This window comes from Bombyx mandarina, chromosome 09 (genome assembly GCF_030267445.1).
Source record: "Bombyx mandarina strain Sakado chromosome 09, ASM3026744v2".
Lineage (NCBI taxonomy): Eukaryota > Metazoa > Arthropoda > Insecta > Lepidoptera > Bombycidae > Bombyx > Bombyx mandarina.
The window spans coordinates 11,268,456-11,275,308 of record NC_143216.1 but is presented as its reverse complement, the minus strand read 5'-3'; positions in this window follow the sequence as shown (position 1 = coordinate 11,275,308).

Here is a 6,853-nt window from a genome sequence, read left to right as displayed (position 1 = left end):
TCTCGTACAAAGAGGCGTCTCGTATGATATCCACGTTTTCTTATCGACGTCGCATTTTGTAGAGCCTGGGATGTTAAAATTTGCTATGAATGTGTGGAATTATGGATTAAAGTTTCGCGGAATCTGGTATTTCGACAACATATGATTTGCTTGAAAATTGTTTTTCAAATATCCGATAAAAATACATGAGTTTTATTGAAATACTTAAAATAGTACAGCTTAAACAAATTATGTAATGTACACTCAAGCTAAAAACTATTCAGTGAATAACTTTTGTCTGTTTGTGGAGAAATGAGTAGCATTAAATATGCATTAAAGTTGCCCATTTTAGGTAACAAGGTTCAACCATCTTTTTTTTTATTTTTTATTTAATATATTTTGTACACACAGCTGTTAGAAAAAACACGACAATAAGGATACAGAGTACAAGGGCACTACTTATTTCATGTTGAAATCTCTTCCAGTAGGCTCGCAAAAGGAGAGAAGAATTATGAACTCAAACCTAGTGCATACAGTAAACATTACATATAATAATATATACATATTACAAGATACAAAGCAATACATATGCATACAAATATACAATACACACATATACTTACTTTATATTATAATACATTATACAAATATATATACTTTTATTTAATATGGTAAGGATAAATAGTGTTCTTTAACAGATTTCTTGAACGCTGCTAAGTTTAGGGTGCTGGTGGTGCTGCCCCGCTTTTGTAGCGCATCAGGGATGTTTGCAGACGCGCACATAGATTGTTTTTACGCTACCATGCGTAAGAGGTGTACAACTCTGGTAAACAGAGTGAGGGCCAGCTCCAACAGTATTCTGAGCATGATCGCAAGCAGGCTGGACTGTATATACATGGGTCGCTGTGGTGCCATCTCCCATGGGATGTTACCACAGTAATTCATTGTGATCTAAATATAACTACTAACATAGGTCAAGTTTTATTAACAATTTATATGAGTCATGGATACTTGAAATAAAAACATTATTATTATTATTATTATTATTATTATTATGGTTTTGCACGCTCGTATGCTTGGAGGGAGGGAATTCCAAAGTATAACATCGTTATGTAATAATAATAAAAATATGTTTTTATTGCTTATGTGGTTGAACAAGCTCATAGCCTACCTGGTGTTAAGTGGTTACTAGAGCCCATAGACATCTACGACGTAAATGCGCCACTAACCTTGAGATATAAGTTCTAAGGTCTCAAGTTTCGACGCACTGTCCGCATATATATTTCTGCCGTGAAGTAGTAATGCGTTTCGGTTTGAAGAGTGGGGTAGCCGTTGTACTGTAAAAACGGAGACCTTAAAACCCATATCTCGAGGTGGGTGTTGTTAAAACCAGGTTGGTCGTGAGCTCGCCCACCCATCTAAGAAAAAAAAAGCACATTTTTAATTCGTTCAATAAAAAGCAAAAACAGGCAAACTTTGTACATATTAGTACTTTAACCAGACCGACGGCACCGGACACATCACTTTTTTCAATTCCAAGCCGGAAATTGCTGACACATGTAAACATGGGTGCGGTTCAGAGTTTTAATGAAAAGATTTTGCTGAAATGATTCATTTGGGAGTATATATTTTGGCAATATATATATTATATATATTTCGGTATATATCCATTTCTTGTATGTATATATTTTCTATAATGTATTGTCAATGGTACACCGCAATATACCTAATATATTTTTATATTTTCCAGAATTTCTGTAAATTAAACGGTTGTCTGGACGCTTTTAGTGATAAGACCGCCTATGGTACAAATCTATCTACTTTTTGACTGTCTTTGAATGTAAATTGTGTTTTGGTGTGCAATAAAGTGTATTCTCTCTCTCTCTTTGGCAGATAATTTCTTTTTATTCTGTAACTAGTTGACCCGGGAGACTTCGTAGTGCCTCAATCGATAAATAAAAGACCTAAACTTTTGTATAAAATAAACTTCAAAGGAAAAACAAAATTGTTATTTTTATTTAGTTATATACCTTTTAAACCTTCTCTGGACTTCCACAAATAATTCAAGACCAAAATTAGCCACATCGGTCCAGCCGTTCTCGAGTTTTAGCGAGACTAACTAAAAGCAATTCATTTTTATATATAGAGATAACGTTTGAACTAATGTGATGTAATGAGAATCATCTTTACATGTTCTACAAGTGAATTCAATTAATCAATTAACTACATTCGTTTTGAACATGTTCGTTTGCAGGTATTTTATTCTATTCCATCATATACCGCGTTGACGAATAGCTAAATTATATAGTATTAGGTAAGTGGTTTGTGGTGGTGGTGGTTACTCCTATATAATATATAATACCTAAGCTGATAGCCTTGAGAGGCTATGCAGTATAACCTAACAAGTAGGTCTAACGCGGGTCTCAAACCTGACGACGTTGCTAACACTGAGCCTGGCAAGAGTAGTGCTTCGCAGAATCTACCACCGGATCGGAAACGCGATCCACTGAGAAGATACGGCGAAAAACTCAGTGAGCTGACCCAAGCTACCCACAACATTTACTGTCGTTACTAAACATTACTGAAAATATGGTCACCCCTCCATATACCAGAAAGGTCAAATATCTGGCAGTCAACTTACTTCCACATAGTCTGCCCGTTACCGCGCCGCATTTAACCTTGGCAGACTCCACCCTATCTACATGCGGAGTGAGCTGTCGCTTCTTAGCCAGGTGACTCTCCAATAACTTCCCGGTTCCATATTCACCTACGCTAAACCTAACCGGTTGTATCATCCCGCTGGTTTACGCTCAAGATATTTTCAGCGGGTCGCGATTTCGATTCAGTTGACGATAATTCACAAAATGGCTGCCCTTGAGCTGAGAGGTCTTTTTTTTTTATTGCCCTTGTAGGCAGACGAGCATACGGCCCACCTGATGGTGAGTGGTTACCGTCGCCCATGGACTTCAGCAATGCCAGGGGCAGAGCCAAGCCGCTGCCTACCGCTTAATACTCTCCACAAGCCTCGTTTGAAGAAGGACATGTCATAGCGCTCGGGAAACACCGTGGAGGGGAGCTCATTCCATAGCCGGATGGTACGTGGCAAAAAAGATCTCTGGAAACGCACTGTGGATGACCGCAGTGGCTCCAGGTAGTATGGATGAACTTTACTCCGGTGGCGGGCGGTGCGGTGGTAAAAACGAGATGCCGGTATCATCTCGAACAATTCCTCAGAGCACTCCCCATGGAACATACGGTACAGAATACAGAGGGAACCAAAGTCCGTCCGCAGACCCAGAGGTTCCAAACGATCCGTGAGAATGGGATTATCGACAATCCGAACGGCCCTCCTCTGTATGGAGTCAAATGGAAGAAGCTGGTATTTGGGAGCTCCCGCCCAGAGATGCGAGCAGTACTCCACGCGAGGCCGGACTTGTGCTTTATAAAGCAAAAGTCTTTGTCCAGGCGTGAAGTACCGCTTTGCTCTGTTGAGGACTCCCAGCATTTTGGACGCCAACTTGGCTTTGCCTTCCAAATGACTCCGAAACTAGACATCGCTCGAAATGTCGACCCCAAGTATCCCGATACTCTCGGAAGGTTGCAGGGATACTCCTTGGAATCGCGGCGCCATGACAAAGGGGTCCTTCTTCGCAGTGAACGCGCAAACTTGTGTCTTTATCGGGTTGAATTGAACCAAGTTCAATTCACCCCATTCGGAGACTCGCCCCAGAGAGTTCTCCACTTCAGACACAAGTTTTGATCGTCTCTCTTGCACCGCGCTCCGAGAGAGACTCTGATGGCCGATATATCGCGCATCCCCCGTGCTGTCATCCGCATAGCAATGCATGCCATCAATAGACAGCATGTCATTGATATACATACAGGATGAAAAGCGTGGGGGAGAGCACCGAACCTTGTGGAACGCCAGCGTTAATGGTCATGGTATCAGAACAGTCACCGTCTACAGCGACCGTGATGCTCCGCCCATCCAAAAAGCTAACGATCCACTTGCAGAGACCCTCGGGGATTCCGTAAGATGGTAGCTTCGATAGAAGTGCCCTATGCCAGACCCTGTCGAAGGCCTTCGCGATATCAAGGCTCACAGCAAGAGCCTCGCCCTTGCTCTCCAAGGCTTCAGCCCACCTGTGAGTAAGGTATACAAGAGGATCGCCAGCTGAGCGACCGTGACGGAAACCGTACTGTCGGTCACTGATCAGCTGGCGATCCTCAAGATACTTCAGGAGTTGTGTATTTATTATTCCCTCCATCACCTTGGAAAGCAAGGAAGTTATCGCGATAGGCCTATAGCTCGACGGGTCCGACCGGTCACCCTTCTTGGGGATAGGGTGGACGTGGGCGGTCTTCCATGAAGACGGAACCCTGTTAGTGCAATAAGAGAGGCGATACAAACGCGTTAGCGCAGGTGTCAGTTCAGGGGCGCACGTTTTCAGAACCACTGCGGGGATGCCGTCTGGCCCACTCGACTTATGGACGTCCAGGAGTCGGAGCTCCCGCCTAACTGCACACTGTGTGAAGCAGATATCCGGCAGGGAGCTATCACACCGGGGGATGTTCGGTGGTGTGGCACCCCCGTCGTCCACAGTCGAGTTCGAGGCGAAGAGTTTGACCAGAAGGTCAGCCTTCTCTTTCACGCTGTGGGCCAGAGTGTCATCGGACTTGCGCAGTGGTGGGAGACTAGACCTGCAAAAGTTTCCTTCTGCAGCTTTGGCGAGCGACCAAAAAGCACGGCTCCCGGAGGGATAGCTCTTTAATCGCTCGCCAACTCTAGCAACGTGCTCCGACTTCGCCTCGGCAATTACCTTCTTGTAGGACCTGGAAGTGGCGTTATATTTCCGCCTTTTCCCTGAGATATTAGGATCCCGACGTCTCCTGGCATTATCTCATGCCACGTATGCGGACCGCTTGAGGTGTGCAGCATCCCTGCTGGCAATGTTATACCAGGGTCTGCTGCGACCCCCAACAGGCACTTCAACGGAGGGAATAAACAATTCCATCCCCCGGAGCACCACGTCTTTAAGACGGTCCGCACAGACGTCAGGATCAGCAGAGGAAAAGCAGAACCGCCCCCATGGGTAGGATGCGTAAAATTCAGGCAATCCATCCCAATCTGCTGACATATACCGCCAAACTCTACGATACCCGATCGTCGTTCGACGACCAGGACGAGAGAGTGGTACGGCAGCACGAATAAGGCAGTGATCAGACGATCCAAGCGGAGCGTCGACCACCACACTGTATCCGGCCGGATCCGTGGTCAGCAGATGGTCCAACAAAGAAGGTTCGTGCCCCTCGATATCTGGGACACGGGTGGGCTGTGTCACCAGCTGTGAGAAGCCGTAGGCCAAGGCGAAATCGTAGGCAGTCCGACCCGGGAGGTCAGTGGTTCTGGACCCCAACCACTCTTGGTGGTGAGCTTAGAGGGATGGACGAGCTCACAGCCCACCTGGTGTTAAGTGGTTACTGGACCCCATAGACATCTGCAACGTAAATGCGCCACCCACCTCGAGATATAAGTTCTAAGATCTCAGTATAGTTACAACGGCTACCCCACCCTTCGAACCGAAACGTATTACTGCTTCACGGCGGAAATAGGCAGGGTGGTGGTACCTACCCGTGCGGACTCCCAAGAGGTCCTACCACCAGTGATTACGCAAATTATAATTTTTCGGGTTTAATTTTTATTACACGATGTTATTCCTTCACCGTGGAAGTCAATCGTGAACATTTGTTGAGTACGTATTTCATTAGAAAAATTGGTACCCGCCTGCGGGATTCGAACACCGGTGCATCGCTACACACGAATGCACCGGACGTCTTATCCTTTAGGCCACGACGACTTTATTTATAATGAATAATATCTGTTTAGCTAGTTAACCGCGATCGCGTGCTGCTGTGACCACGGCTAAACGTTTAAAATGCATTTAAAGAAACGATACATGTAACGTCTAAGCTAACCTGACAGTGATATTGATACTGCTACGGTACCCTATAAACCTTTGTCTAGAATTCAACGGTAACAACGGTTAAAGAACGCTTAAAAGACAAACATAGAAAGAAACATTGTTTTTATTGAATAGTTCAATTTTTAATTTTATATTTGTGTATTTCTTATACCCAATGATTTTTGATGCTTAAAAATTTGATATAATAGTATTTACGTAACACAAATGGATCCAAAGAAACGTTCTCATCAAGCTCTCTGACTACACGACAGTCTTCACAAAATTGCCTGGGAAATACTTTCCAGTTCTTTCCGAGACGAGGAAATGGCACGCGATTGTTCTCAGTATAGGGGCCGTCCACTCAATAAGCTTCGGAAGAAATATTTTTCTGCTAAGAACTATGTTTGTCCTTACAGAGTCAAAGGTTTGGTGTTTCATTCAATTTAACGTTTTAACAAATCATTATTCATTTTTTTTTTTTTGTTTTGTTTAGATTATTTAAATTTGATTTAATTGCCTTATATTAGTTATGTTTTCAGTGACACGTGTAAAATGTAAAATGAATGTGAAAATTTATAAAATATCTTACCTATAGAAGACCGAATGTGTTTAGAAAATTTGTGTTCGAAATTTTCTCTGTCTTAATGTGTAAGTTTTCATTTCCTAAATAAACCTTTATATGCAAAAACATGAATCGATTATCTGATGACATTTTTTATAAAAAAAAAACGACACTGTTACTTTACGATTTTCGCCAATGGCCTCGAGGGGCTATTTCGGATTCACTTAACGGATAGGCGAGTTCTCGGGGCTCCATGTAAAAGGACTTGACAGTAGCCCTAGCAAGATCAGTGGTTCGTTGAATCTACCACCGTGATTCACTGAAAACAAGCCAAAAAATTCAATGGGTT